The sequence below is a fragment of the Molossus molossus genome, unplaced genomic scaffold, assembly GCF_014108415.1.
Source record: "Molossus molossus isolate mMolMol1 unplaced genomic scaffold, mMolMol1.p scaffold_m16_p_2, whole genome shotgun sequence".
In the NCBI taxonomy this organism is placed as follows: domain Eukaryota; kingdom Metazoa; phylum Chordata; class Mammalia; order Chiroptera; family Molossidae; genus Molossus; species Molossus molossus.
The window spans coordinates 18,896,907-18,913,551 of record NW_023425355.1 but is presented as its reverse complement, the minus strand read 5'-3'; the positions used below and the strand labels follow the sequence as shown (position 1 = coordinate 18,913,551).

At 36.1% G+C, this 16,645-nt stretch overlaps 1 protein-coding gene across 3 annotated transcripts in view; it reads right to left on the bottom strand.

The window, feature by feature from the left end:
- Positions 1–16,645, bottom strand: part of PCDH11X (protocadherin 11 X-linked) — a 770,886-nt gene that overhangs the window by 454,402 nt on the left and 299,839 nt on the right. The gene's annotated exons all lie outside the window — the stretch shown is intronic.

Genomic DNA, 16,645 nt, shown 5'->3' with positions numbered 1-16,645 from the left:
AATAGTGCTTAAGAGCGAATGTGGGACTAATTAGCATTCTAGTGTCTTAATTTGAAGATAGAAGAAGACTTTTTGCCATGTGCTTGTAATTTGTAAATGAAAACCAATTATTGACTAAATAATTACAAGTGAGCAACCTATTACCCACTCTCAAATATTTTTGTTTAGAGCTAATGACATTTTTTGCATATGTCGTCTTCAAATTACAGTATGTGCTCTCAGCTCAATTATTTCTTTCTCATTACCAAATATAGACGGCCCAGATTTTCTTCACCAAGATTATAATTTTAATTCCAATTAGAAAACCAACTTTCCAATCGACTTAATGTATTCCACTACACACATAAACACACAATACATCATAATCACAAACGTACTATCTGAGCTTTGGGGTAAGTACAATTAGTTTTTTATAAGTATACTATTCTCCCCAAGAAACATGATCATTTCCTTCAGCAGTGTTCAAACTAATATTGATATTATAACATAAACCTTATTCTTGCAACCACTTGAGGGATGTATTTTACCACTCTTACTGGAAACACAAAACAGAATATTAATGAAATGTAGTGCCTTCCTTGCAAAAAAAATTTGCCTTTCACACAGGACTTTTTATTGGACAAAGTAACCATGCCCTAATAATAAAGAGCACTGTCATTATACTTGAAAAAATTATTCATTCTTAGATATGATATTCATGTAATGGAAATAATGTACTTGTTATCATTGTAGCAAATTGGTTTTGATTAAAAATATGAATGACGCTAAATTCTCTCTTTTTTTAAAATATTTTTATTGATTTTTTTTCTAGAGAAAGAAGAAGGGGGAGAGAGATAGAAACATCCATGTGAGAGAGAAACATCTATTGGCCGCCTCCTGCACGCCCCCTATTTGGCATCGAGCCCACAACTGGGGCATGTGACCTGACCAGGAATCGAACTGGGACCTCTCGGTCCATGGGAGGATGCTCAATCCACTGAGCCACACTGGCTCGGCAAGAACTGTTTCACATTAAATTAAAATGAGGGAAAGAAATTTTCCTTTAAAAAAAACCCTCAAAAAATCAAAATCAAGTTCATTGAATTCTTGTTGTTTTGCTTCTAAACATGCACTTACTTATGTTATAAATGTAAAGAAGTGGTAGATTTTTAAATTAATTTTAAAAAACATAAATTATTCCTAATCCAAAAGAAGTTTATTTCCCTATTAATTCTTTAGATTACAGCAAACTGTGGATGAAGTTGGATGTTATAAAAATAAAAATTATTCCATGTCACAGTAGGTTATTTTCTCACCTGATGGAGGAGAAAGTTTACAACTTTTGCTGTGTTTCATATAAGTAAGTCCTCCTTGACCTTTATTTATTTTTCCAGTCTCTTGATTTAACATTTGAATCCATAAAAAATTTAGCCTGACCTTAGGACTTGTAAAGTTAAAATGAACACTGTATATATTTTTAAACTCAATAAATATTAATAGAACTTAACAAATATAAAACCATTCATTTTTAAATGCTATACAACATTAGAAAATCATCTTGTCCAGATGATGATTCAGTGAGATCAGTTCAAATGCATATTGTGATTTAGATGTGTATTGTTTTCAATATTATAAGGACATTATGGTAAATGGTAATATATTTTGCACTCACAACTAAAATCTTTCCAGGAAGTTCATAAAAGCATAGAAAATCTTCCAACTTGACACTTGAACCCTATATTATAATTGTTTTAGCTCTAAAAATCTTAAAATAACCTTAATTTCTCTAGCCTAACAACTACACCCAGGGTTGATATATACAACATATGATAGTTTTGAAGCTACAATTTTCCCCCAATCTCCATGGAAACTATATAATAATTCACTTGTTCAATAAATCTTTAGAAATACCAGTCATAAACCAGGCATGCTGCTTGTTCCTAAAGATTTAGGGATAAACCAAGTATGTCATCCTCACCCTCATTTTCCCGATTACTATGTACGAGTGTGAAAGTTGGAAAATAAATAAGGTTGATAGGGGGGAAAATGATTCATTTAAAATACGGTGTTAGGGAAGAGTTCTATGGATACCCTAGACCACCAACAAGATGAACTGGAACAAATTAAGTCTGAATCATTACTGGAGGCAAAATGTCAAAACTGAAGCTGTCCTACTTCAAGCCCACCATGAGAAGGCAGGGTTCTTTGGAAAAGACAATAATGCTGGGAAAAATAGAAGGCAGCCGGAAAAGAAGATGACCAAATATGAGATGGCCTGACTCATAAAAGAAGCCCTAAGCATGAGTCTACAGGAGCTGAGCAGGGTTGTTGAGGACAGAACAGTGTGGACATCACACATTCATAGGGTCCCCAGTCGTCAGAGCCAACACAATGACATGTAACACACAGAGACAGATAATGTTCTTGTCTTCATTAACTATTTTTTTAAAGAAGGGTAGGAGAATGAATTCCAGCATATAGTCCAGTAAGCAGATGGATGAGTTTCTTCTACATGTTTCCATGAACATTTATTTATTTTTTTATTCCTCACCCGAGGATACTTTTGTCTATTTATTATCAGATAGAGTGGGAGGGAGGGGGAGAGAGAGACAGAGAGAAACATCAATGTGATGGAGCCACATCGACTTGTTGCCTCCCCCATGCTCCGACCAGGGCCAGGGATGAACTGCAACAAAGGTACATGCCCTTGACCAGAATCAAATCCATGACTCATTGGTTCATGGGCCGATGCTCTAACCGCTAAGCCAAACTGGCCAGGGCTGTTTACATGAACATTTATACTCTACAAGTTGTAGCAGGGCATCTGTGTACTAAATGAGTTAGAATTATTTATCTAGGTGATTGTAGCTCTGCATCACAAAAAGAAATGTTGATTATATCAAACAGTAATAATGTAAAATAGCTTTTATCAACAAAAAATGTATATTATGATCACAAAGTATTGGATGTGCTAATCATAATTAACATAATACAGATATAAAAGGTAAGTATCCCAAGGAAAATTGAAATGCCAAATTTTTTCTTTAATAATTTTTAAATTGATTTAATAGTAAAAATTTTAAAAGGATGTACACTGATAACAATTTATCTACTGATATAGTAGGAAGATGCAAGCATACCTTATTTTATATTATTATACTTTGCAGACATTGTTCTTTTTACAAACTAAAGATTTATGGCAACCTTTTGTTGGGCAAGTCTATTGGCACCATTTTTCTATCAACATTTGCTCAATTAATGTGCCTATGCCATTTTGGTATTCTTGCAATATTTCACACATTTTAATCACTATTATATTTGTTATGTTGCTCTGTGGTCAGTGATCTTTGACTTTACTATTTTAATTGTTTTGGAGCACCACGAACTGTGCCCTTATAAGACAGTGAACTTAATAAATGTGTGTGTTCTGGCTCCTCCCAAAACTTGCCGTCCCCCTAGCTCTCTCCCTCTCCGCAGGCCTTCCTATTCTGCGAGACACAACAATACTGAAATTAGGGCAATTAATAGCCCTATAATGGCCGCAAAGTGATCAATTGAAAGGAAGGGTTGCATGTCTCTCGCTTTAAAGCAAAAGATGAAAATGATTAAACTTAGTGAGGAAGGCATGTCAAAAGCCCAGAGAAGCCAAAATTTAGGTCTCTGAGCAAGACAGTTAGCTAAGTTGTGAGTGCAAAGAAAAAGGTTTTGCAGGAAATTATTACTCCAGTGAACATATGAATAATAAGTAAGTGAAACAGCCTTATTGGTGATATAAAGAAAATTTTAGTGGTCTGGATAGAAGATCAAATTAGCTACAACATTTCCTTAAAGCCTAATCCAGAGCAATGCCCTAACTCTCTTCAATTCTGTGAAGGTTAAGAGAGGTGCGGAAGGTGCGAACGAATAGTTGAAAGCTAGCAGAAGTTGGTTCATGAGACTAAAACTATAAAGCTGTCTCCATAACATAGAGTGTAACATGAAGCATGAAGTGCTGATGTAGTATCTGCAGCAAGTTATCCAGAAGATCTAACTAAGATAATGAATGAAGTTGGCTACATTAAACAATGAATTTTCAAAGTAGAAAAACAGTCTTATATTGGAAGAAGATGGCATCTATGACTTTCATAGCTACAGAGCAGAAGTCAATCACTGGCTTCAAAGCTTCAAAGGACAGGCTGACTTCCTTATTACAGGCTAATGCAGTTGGTGACTAAATTCAAACAAATACTCATTTATTATTTCAAAATCATAGGACCCTTAAGAATTATGCTAAATCTACACTGCCTTGTTTTATAAATAGAACAACAAATCCTGGATCGCAGCACATTTATTTACAACATGGTTTACTGAATAGTTTAAGCCCACAGTTGACACCAACTGCTCAGAAAAAAGATTTCCTTTCAAAAGATTACTGCTCATTGACAAGCCGCTTCATCACCCAATTGCTCTGATGGAGATGTAAAACAATATTAAAGTTGTTTTAATGCTTCTTAGCACTACACCCATCGTGCAGCCTATGGATAAAGAAGTGCTTTTGACTTTCAAGCCTTATTATTTAAGAAATACATTTGGTAAGGCTTTAGCTGCCATAGTTAGTGATTCTGCTGATGGGTCTGGGCAAAGTAAATTGAAAACCTTCTGGAAAGGATTCACCAGTCTAGATGACATGAAAATAATTTGTGATTCAAAAGAAGAGGTCAAAATATTAACATGAACAGGAGTTTGGAAGAAGTTGATTGCAACCCTCATGGATGACATTAAGGAATTCAAGAGTTCTGTGGAGGAAGTAACTGCAGATGTGCTGGAAATAGCAAGAGAACTAGAATTAGACAAGGAGCTTATAGACGGGACTGAATTGCTGCAGTCTCATGATAAACTTTAACAGATGAGCAGTTGCTTCTTTTGGATGAGCAAAGAAAGTGGTTTCTTGAAATGGAACCTACTCCTGGTGAAGAATCTGTGAAGACTGTTGAAATAAGTATTATGGTAAGTGAAATAAGCCAGTCAGAGAAAGGCAAGTATCGCATGATCTCACTTGCTTGTGAAATATAATGAACAAAATAATGTGAAGAACAAAATAGACCCAGAAACATAGAAGTAGGGCTCAGTATGACAAACTTCAGAGGAGTGGGGGGAAGGAAGAGATAAACCAAAGAACGTATGCATATAAGCATACCCTATAGACACAGACAACCATGCCTGGGGGAGGGGGGAACTGGATCGGGAGGAGGGTGCCAATGGGGGGAAAAGGAGAAACATCTGTAACAAAAATTAATTAAATTTTTTAAAATATTGTAAATAGTGCTGCTATGAACATGGGGGTACATATATTCTTTCTGATTGGTGTTTCAGGCTTCTTAGGGTATATTCCTAGAAGCAGGATCCCTGGGTCAAAAAGAAGTTCAATTTTTAATTTTTTGAGGTAACACCATATGGTTTTCCATAGTGGCTGCACCAGTCTGCATTCCCACCAGCAGTGCACTAGCACTATTTACGATAGCTAAGATCTGGAAACAGCCCAAGTGTCCATCAATAGATAAGTGGATAAAAAAATGTGGTACATATACACAATGGAGTACTATGCAGCTATAAGAAAGAAAGAGCTCTTATCCTTTGAGACGACATGGAGGGACCTGGAGAGCATTATCCTAAGCAAAACAAGCCAAGCAGAAAAAGACAAATACCACATGATCTCACTTATATATGGAATATAATGAATATAACAGTCTGAGGAATAGGGTAGACCCAGAAACACGGAAGTAGGGTACAGACTGACAACCCTCAGAAGAGGGGGTGGTGGGGGGTGGGAAGAGATAAACCACAGAACTTATATGCATGTATGCAAAACCAATGGACATGGACGGGGATGGGGCGGGGACGGATGGAGAGGAGGGTGTCAATGGGGTAAAAAAGGAGAAACATCTGTAACAAAAATAAAATTTAAAAAAAGATTGTTGAAATGACAACAAAGTTTTTTTTTTTTTTCCTTCATTGATTTTAGAGAGAGAGAGAGAGAAAGTGAAAGAGAAAGAGAGATAGAAACATCGATGAGAGAGAACATCCTGCATGCCCCCCACTGGGGATCGGGCCCACAACCTGGGCATGTGCACTGACTGAGAATCGAACTGGCCACCTCTTGGTGCATGGGTTGACGCTTAACCACTGAGCCACACCAAAGCTGGACAACAGCAAAGGGTATAGAATATCACATACACTTAGTTGCTAAAGCAGCAGCGGGGTTTGAGAGGACTGATTCCAATTTTGAAAGAAGTTCTATTGTTTGTAAAAGGCTATTAAGCAGCATCACAGTTTGATGATGGTTAGGAGTTCTTAGGAATAAATTATTCTTTTAATTAAGGTATATGCATTGCTTTTTGAGATGCAATGCTATTACACACTTAACAAAGTGCAGTATAAACATAACTTTTATATACACTGGAAAACCCAAAGATTAATGTGACTCATTTTATTGTGATAGTTATTTTATCGAAGTGGTCTGGAACCAAACCTGCACTACCTCTGAGGCATGCTTGTAGAATTTTATTCAAGGGTTTCTTGTAGAAACAGGAACACAGAAGTTAATATGTGCAATGATTTTTAATAATAATAATGCGAAAAAGAATCTTGCCAAAATGTGCAACATTTTTACTTAATGAGTAGATTAGCAATCTTCACATTTTTTTCTTCTGAGTTTCCTAGTATTAAATACATGTATATATTATATATATTCTTATAGAGGTGTATATAATATTAGAAAAACCACCTTAAAATTGAAAATATATAGACATATATGAGCTACATGTTTCATAAAATGGTTGTATGTTAATAGTACAAAACTGGCCCTGGCCAGTTTGGCTCAGCGGTTAGAGCGTCGGCCTGTGGTCCTGAGAGACCCGGGTTCGGTTCCCGCTAAGGGCACGTACTTCGGTTGCAGTTTGTCCCCGGCCCTGGTTGGTCGTGCGGGTGGCAGCCACTCGATGTGTCCCTTCACATCGATGTTTCTCTCTCTCTCTCCTTTCCTCTCTCTCCCTCCCACTCTATCTGTACAAAAAATGGAAAAATATCCTCTGGTGAGGATTAAAAAAAAAAAAATAGTACAAAACTGTCTTAAAGAATGATGTTAAGGAATCAATTAAAAAGATCCTCTTTAATTGCATTCACTTCTTTATAAGAACTGGATAAAAATAAGAATTCATTATTTTAATTAATGAATTTATTTTCTGGATATGTAGGGCACCATCAATTCCAACAATGATAACTATTACAGTTAAAATGTACTGTCTGCGCTGTTTGGAACATTATGCTCTTCTAATACTTTTTATAACACCCACAAAAATATGTTCTATTAATATTAACTCATTGTATTAGAAAATGTGAAATGAATTTTGATACATCATCTGCTTTCTGTCCAATTATTTATCTGGTAAATAAATATTTTCTGATGAACCAAGAATCATCTTTTAAAAACTAATACTGAGAGATTTTGATAAAGATGCTATTTTTAGTTATCTGTATCTCTCTTCCCTGTCCAAGGCATGCACAATTCCTAGAACATAATTTCTTCATCAACTATTTTTCTGACTGAGACCCAGGAGAGTAAATTCAGGATGTCAGATCAATGATTTCTTTTCTATTTCTGTAAATCCTACTTAGCTCATACTCCCACTAGCCTAATATTTTACATTTGTGTATCAGTTAACAGTGTCTCCAATTGCTTCCACATTCATTATAATTAATTGTAGCACCTTACTTGGTAGAGCCATTGGTGGAGGAGTTTGAAGACTAGAGATTTTTAAAAGCTACTTACAAATAGCTACATACCAAACACAGAATAAATGAGCCTGATTCTGATCAAAATACCCTCTTAATGAGACCAAATTACTCTTTTGGTTATTTACTCTTTTTAACCAGAAAGTAGCAAAGATTTGAAACAACTTCTGATGAAAGAAGAAAATGCCAAGGCAGAACTGCATTTGAACAGCAAGAAGACAAAAATCATGACCACAGAAGAAACACACAACTCTAACACAGACAAGGAAGACATCCAAATTGTTGAAGATTTTGCTTACGTTGGTTCAGTCATCAATTCAAATGGTGGCTGCAGCCAAGAAATGCAGAGAAGACTTGGACTGAGAAGAGCAGCAATGGGAAAATTAGGAGAAATCACAATGGGCAAAGATGAGTCATTAGAGACCAAGGCTAAGATCATTCACACTCTTATATTCCAAGTCTCTATCTGTATACAGATGTGCAAGTTGGACAGTGAAGGAGGCTGATAGGAAAAAAAAATGATTCATTTGAAATATGATGTTGGAGGGGAGCTCTATGGATACTCTGGACCACCAGAAAGATGAACAAGTGGGTCCCAGAGCAAATTAAGCCTGGAACATCACTGGAGGCAAAAATGACTAAACTGAAGCTGTTCATGAGAAGGCAGGGCTCCTTGGAAAAGACAATAAATAATTCTGCGGGAAACAGACAGCAGCAGAAAAAGAAGATCAAATACGAGATGGACTGATTTAATAAAAGAAGCCATTGGCACGAGTCTACAGGAGCTGAGCGGGCCTCTTGAAGACAGGACATTGTGGACATCGTTCATTCATAGGGTGGCCAGAAGTGAGAGTCCACTCAATGGCACTTAACACACAATAACCAGATCCCCACTTCTGAGTCTAATCTGATTCAACAATCACAACAACAAGAACATAAAACTAGTAGTTCTATACTGACAGTATTTGACATTTGGCTTGAGGTTTGCAACTAAAAGTGAAAAAGAAAGGGGGATGGTTAAATATGTGACTCTCCTGATGTGACATTTAAATTACGTTTTAAAAACCCGTCCTTATTCCACAAAGGATGTAAGGATAGTGTTTCAACTCTCAAAGTAAATTAACAACATATGTACAACCAAATATAGTAAAGAAAATCAATCTAATCCAAGGGTGGAGGGCCTAAAACAAATGAATCCAGGACTAGGGAGATCCAAAACTCTTACAATTTAGGTGAGTCACTCAGCAACAATGTCTATAGAATGAGAACACTAATAAATTACATGGACTATGTTAGGTACTTACTAATATAAAATGATTTATCAACTTACACATTTTACTAATAAAAATGCTTGGAAATCTGGCAATAAATGCATTGTATAAAACATATATGTTTCATAAAAGCAGTAATTAATTAAGTCCATATATTTCATTTGATCACACCATCTTGTAAAAGTTTCATCCATTACATGGAATCAGTTTTCAAACAGTTATGAACATTTCTATATCAGATATGCCCATCAAGGATAGTTAAAATGAAAAAGAAAAGACATTGTGGATTAGAATTGAATCAAATAATGTATCAAAAAGTATTTTTCACCCTGACCGGTTTGGCTCAGCTGTTGGAGCGTCGGCCTGTGGACTAGAGAGTCCCAGGTTCAGTTCCTGCTAGGGGCACATACCAAAAAAAAAAGTATTTTTCTACTCAGCAGCAAAATTCAGCTTCCTTCATTTGAAATTCTGAATCATGAGTAGAGAAATTTTAAAAATATATTCCTAACAAAAGCAAAGAAGCATATCACTCCTAAAGCATCGATTTTAAGTTATTAGTTTTTAAATTATATTTTCCCATACATTAAACATTTTTCTCCTTAAAATATAACCTACTGCACACACACACACACACACACACACACACACACCCCTTCATTCTAGTGAAAATTCTATTCCAAATCAAAAGAGGTATGATTTATATTTTTAATGTTTAATTTAAAAATCTGTGATTATCCAAATATATTTAATAAAATACAATTTTAAAAACAGCATAAAATGCAGATATGCTTAGAAAACAGCTATTTCTCTTTTTCAAGATATGAGGTGAAACGTACTCCTAAAAATCACTTTATTGAGGTATAATTGACATATATACTATTCCTCTTTAATTATGAAAATGTATCTGGTGCCTTCTTGAAATAATTCAGAAATTTCAGATTATAATCAAACTTACTTTTAAAAAATGAGCAAATACCCTATAAGTTAGTTTATTGTAATATCCATTGTAAATATCAGGCATTTATCATTAGGTTAAAAATAGATTTGTTCATTCCAAAAACCTTCAAGATATTTGTAATAACTACTGTTGACTACTGCTATACACTGTGTCTATAAAGCAATGAGAGAGAATTCAATAACTAAGTTATTGACACTAGTCCCATTACTTATAGTTATACCTTGTAGAATAATGACAAATAGAACTTTCCTTTGAGTACAGAACAGTATGTGTATGGTACTATTTGAGATTTTTATAGAAACATAAAACACATATAACCAATATGAATAACTTTTACTGATGCATACATCATTGTAATTTTACTAATTCTATTGTTTTGACTACACTGAAAAGGCACAATATTATTTATATTGAAGATATCATATTAATGAACATTGTGTTATATTTTTACACATAATTGGAACCATTCATCATGGATCATAAAATTAAATGTTGCCTGCCTCTACTACATTGTGGTTTTCAAATGATTCAGCATTAAATTTCATTCATTAAATTAGAAAACATGATTAAAATGTATGTGCCTAAAATTTAAATATATCTATCCATTCATGTAATAAATGTTTACTGAGTTCATGCTGTGTGTCAGATACTTGTTAGGCACTGGAGATGCAAATATGAACAAGACATGCATGTTCCCTGTCCCACACAGAGCATACAGTCCATCAGGCAAAACAGGAAACCAACAGTAAAAAAATGGGTAAGTGAATCAGAGGTCATAAACTGGAGGTCTAAGGCCAGACATGGTCAGGAAACATGTTTGTTTGGTCTAAGCAGTGTTTCAAAAATATTCTTTTACATCCCTGGGCGGTTTGGCTCAGCAGTTGGAGTGTCAGCCTGTGGATGGAAGGGTCAAGGGCATGTACCCGGGTTGCAGGTTCTATCCTCTGCCTGGGTTGGCGTCATGCAGGGGGCAACTAAACGATGTGTCTCCTTCACATCAATGTTTTTCTCTCTCTACCTCCCTCTCCCACACTATCTAGAAAAAATATCTTCAGGCGAGGACTAACAACAAAATATTCTTTTACATGAATGAAAACATACGGAACATTTACATAAATATTTAGACTCCCTGTTTTTCTTGAAGACCTTTGTATATTTCCAACATTACAGCCCTACTTCCAAATGACTTGGACTAATAGCCATTGCCCATTTTTTTAAATGTATTTATTTTTCTTTTTATTGAATTTATTGGAATGATACTGGTTCACAAAATTATACACGTTCTAAGTGACAATTACACAACACATCAACTGTACGCTATATTGTGTGTTCACACCCCAAGTCAAGTCTCCTTCCATCACCATTTATTTCCCATACACCTTCCTCCACCTCCTCCCATTGTCCATCTTAGACCCAGAATGTCATCTCCAGTCAGACAGAATTCTTGCCATACCACATAGTTTATATCAGGCCCTTTTTACTCATTTATTTTATCTGTCTGGCCGCTGTAGTACTTGAGTTTGTAACACTTGAAGTGCATACAATAGAGGGGAAAATGAATGTGGTATTAGGAGGTGTACTGAATCAATAGCAGTACTGTAAACAGCATGTTTTGGGATGCTGCAACCTAAAATATGATAAGAGTGGAGGGTGTCTGGCCAGTGTGGCTCAGTGGCTGAGCATCGACCCATGCACCAAGAGGTCGCCGGTTTGATTCTGGGTCAGGGCACATGCCCAGGTTGTGGGTCCGATCCCCAGTGGGGGGCGTGCAGGAGGCAGCCAATCGATGTTCTCTTCTCATCAATGTTTCTATCTCCCTCTCCCTCTCCCTTCCTCTCTCTCTAAAATAAATAAAAGGAAAAAAAAATTTTAAAAAAGAGAAAAGTGGAGGGTGTGCAGTAGCAGTGTCCTAGGCAAAGAGCATATAGCAAGGCAAAGATACTGGGACAGGACAGAGCTTGCCTTGTTTCACAAAACCTGAAAAGGAAGACTGGTGTGCCTGGAATATATACTGAGCACGGAGGAAAGTGGAATGAAATGAGGTTAATGACATAGACAAGAGTCAAATTATGTAGGATATTGTGGGTCATGGTACAAATTTGACATGTATTCTAAATGCACTGGGAAGTCATCATAATCTGATTTATAGTTTTCAACATCATTCTAACTCTACATGCAGAAAAGAGTGTAATTAAAGAAATATGAGAATGGTAGCTGGGGATGCTGTTTAGAAGACTGGTAAAATGATGTGTGATGGATGGGCAATGGCCTGTGTAATGTGAAAGCAGCGCAGATGGTAAGAACTGGATGAGTAACAGAATTCTGAGGCAGAACCAATAGGATTTGGTGATGGACTGAATGGAGGCTGGCTAGGGGAAATAATGAGTTAAACCGAGCTGATGTTAGCATCATTTATTGAGACAGGGATGATGAAGAAGGAACTAGGGTTGGTGCAGCACAAAGGCAGTTGAAGTTTAAGGTTCCTGTTACTTATGACAGTTTAGATATAAAGTGAGTAGTTAGATATAAGCATTCAGAGATGAAAAGGAGCCATTAGCATATAGATGTTATCTAACCCCTTAGACATGATAACACCAAGAGAGAGATTATAGCCCTGGCTGGGTAGCTCAACTGGATAGAGCATTGTCCTGATATGCAGAGGTTGTGAGTTCAATTCCTGGTCAGATCACAGACAAGAATCAACCAATGATGCATAAATAAATGAAACAACAAATCAATGTCTCTCACTGAATATATATATATATATATATTCAAAAGAGGGAGATGATAGAAGAAAAGTAGAATGTAGCCTATCATTGAGATCCGAGGATCTACAATGTTTACAGGTTGAGTAGATGCTGTGACAATAACACATTGTATGCTTCCTGCTCACGAAGTGCTTACAGTCTAAGTTCATATGAATCACTGTATTATAAACTGAGGAACATGCTGTTCAGATAAGAGAAGAAATATTCATCTAATTGGGGATATTCGAAGGAGAATACTTAGTAGAGAAAGTGGATTTGACATTAAAGAAAAAAATTACACAGGTCGACACGCAGAGGGGAGGACTGGAGGAGGGAAGGGAAAGGATTTCAGATGAGAATGAACTTTCCCCCCAAATGAGGATGCAGGACAAAGTTGTTCACGTTGCAAGAACCACAGGTTGCTCAATTGGTTAAAGCATAGAGTGAATGAAGGGCGATACTTTGAGATTATAATTTTCTTAAATGTAAACATTAAGTACTCAAGAGTATCGCTTGGCCTTCATTCTCACTATACCACCATTTTATGTGACATTCGTTGACTCCTTTTAGTTCTTTTCCTTATAGAGGAATTTATAGCTGGGTTCACAAATACAGCAGGCATTTTTAACGACAAAAGGAACAAAGATGATTAAGAAATAGAGACGTCTTATGCAACTGTTTTTTGGATTTTTAAAAATTTTATTTTTCAATTACACTTTGCATTCAACTTTATTTTGTATTTACTTTAGATGTACAGCACAGCGGTTAGACATCATACACTTTGAAACTAGTTACGAGCAGAGCAAGAAAACACCAACCAGTTCACAGTTCAACAATTTCAAAAATTGTTTCAGAAATGGTCCTATTATGTTGATTTTTAGGCATAGGAAAAAAATGGTTAAAATTCTAGCTGGATTTGTTTTTTCAAGAAGTGACTGCTTCTTTTATCAGTTTGGCAGTGTTATTTTTAATTTAAAAAAATTGTTTTCGTGTAGGTGGGAGAGGTGGGAGATTATAAAGGAAGAAGCTACTGCATTTTGTCCTTTGTCATTTAAAATTGTAAGTATTTGGGTACAAAGTAAATTGAGATAAAAATAATTATTTTCTCCCAATCATATATCCCCCCACAAAAGGTAATTTTCAGTTTTCTTTCATTTCTAAACATTTAAAAACAAATGAGTTAAAATTTAAAGACATTTAAGAATGGGAAAAAAATGTGGTGTTCTCCTTATTTATAAAAGGGTTATATTTTGCCCCTACTATTCAATTATTTCTAAAGAGCTCCAAGAGATAAAAGAAGCATTGCGTATGTAACAGATTACATACAGATCAGGAAAAATATGTATTGATAACACAGGTGCTCCAGTAACGTGACTTAATATGACCTAGGTTACATAATAAAGTGTCAGAGTTAATTTTAAAAGCTAGAAAATATGTTTGAAAATAAATGTCATGTTATTAACATTTAAGAATGTATAACCCATAAAAAACTAATTAGCATAAAAATGATAGATAAACTTCATTACTGGCCAATGCTACATGCTCATACTATCAAGACAATGAAATAGGGTCAGAAAATTTGATGATTCGCTACAACAAAAATGTATATAAATGTGTATTAGATCTTTAAATACTTAAAAAATCAGTACTTAGAAGGAGTCATAATCCAGTGTGCACACACTACAGATAACCATAGTTAGTAATTTTGTTCAGCTAAAACATTTATGCCTGAGAAGAGAAATGAATGTTTATTTTATTTTCACTTGTCATAGTCATGTCACTTGCTGAAAGATAAGTTGTTTTCTGCAACAAGACATTAGTTTCCAACTACATATGTCTTCCTTCATTCATCTATCTTAAAGGCATCACTGTTTAACTATAATGTCACTGTAAAACTATGAGGCTTACGATTTTTTTCAAAAAGTGTAAAATAAGAATTTGGTGATTAGAATCTACAACTATTTAGTTAAAAATGAAAATTTAGCCCTGGCCATTGTAGATCAATGGTTAGAGCACTTGCCTGCACACCAAAGGGTCGCAGATTCGATTCCTGGTCAAGGGCACGTACCTGGGTTGCATGTTCAATCCCCAGCCTTGGTCAGGGTCCTGTGGGAGGCAACCAGTGGGATGTATCTTTCTCACATCCATGTTTCTCCCTCTCTTCCCTTCTCCCCATCCTTTCCACTCTCTCTAAAAAAAGATTATATATATATATATATATATATATATCCTCATGTGAGTATTAACAAAATTAATTTTACTTATTCTTTTTTTTATCCTCACCCGAGGACATTTTTTTTTTTCCATTTTTTGTTCAGGTAGAGTGGGAGGGAGAGAGAGGAACAGAGAGAGAGAAACATCGATGTGAAAGGAACACATCGAGTGGCTGCCCCCCTCACGACCGACCAGGGCCGGGGACAAACTGCAACCGAAGTACGTGCCCTTAGCGGGAACCAAACCCAGGTCTCTCTGGACCACAGGCCGACGCTCTAACCGCTGAGCCAAACCGGCCAGGGCAATTTTACTTATTCTTAATTTCCATTTTAACTACACTTCTTTTATTTTACCCAAACATCTTAGAAAAATTAGATGTTGTCATTCTCTAAGTCGTTTTCTTTACTTCATAGTATATATGTGTATGGTATAGTGAAAACTTTGCATTATTTGAAAACTAACCTGGTATACCCTTCCTGTCCCTTCTCGTCATACTCTGGCAGTGTGTTTTGAAGCAGTTACATTATATCATGTTAATGCAACTCACAGTCAAGACCAAAGCTATTCCTTCTCTCAGAAAGTCCAAGAAGGCATAGAAAGGGAAAGCCCCTCTCCACCTCCTTCCCCCTGAGAGTGTGGCATCTGAACCTCACGAGGGGATCCCCAACTCAGAGCAAGAGAGACAAGACAAAAAGCCAGCAGAACATTGGGCAGAGGGAATCAGGGGAATTCTCTCCGCCTGGGACACTCCCTTCCCAGCGAAGGAGTGTACTATTGTTAGCCGCTGAGAAGTTCCCTTTGGACTTCAACTGCTGGAGAGGCTGTGCAGCTGTGTTTGGTTCCGGTGGAGGGGTCTGTGGGCTGTACCCATCAGTGACTTTGTGGGACCCTCTACTTTCTGGAAGGGTGCAAGGTGAAGCCCCAGTGGCTTGGGTAAAAAGGAGTGATCTCTCCTATTAAAATAACAATGGCCTGTTTCACAGATATAGAACAAATGTTCCAAAAATGTATATGGGACTAAAAAAGATCCAAATAGCCTCAATAATCTTGAGAATGAAGAACAAAGTTGGAGGGATCACAGTATTGGATATCAAACTATACTACAAAGCCACTGCAATCAAAATTGCCTGGTACTGGCATAAGAACAGGCATATAGACCAGTGGAACAGAACAGAGAACCCAGAAATGGACCCAAGCCATCACGGTCAATTAATATTTGATAAAGGAGGCAAGAGTGTACAATGGTGTAAAGACAGTCTCTAAAATAAATGGTGATAAAAGAAATTGAACAGATACATGCCAAAAAAAAAAAAAAAAAAGGAACTAGACTACCAACTTATACCATAAAAAAGAATAAACTCAAAATGGATTATAAGACTTAATGTAAGTCACAAAACCATAAAAATCCTAGAAGAAAACATAGGTAGTAAAATCTCACACATGTCACGTAGCAGTATTTTTGCTGATACATCTCCTAGGGCAAGTGAAACAAAGGGAAAAAAATAAACAAATGAGACTACATCAAACTAAAAAGCTTCTTCACAGCAAAAGAAATAATCAACAAAATGAAAAGAGAATCCACTGTGTGAGAGAACATATTCATCAATGATACATCTGATGAGGGCTTACTTTCTAAAATATATTTAAAATCTCATACAGTACAACACCAAGAAGACAATCCAATTAAAAAATAGGCAAAGGACTTG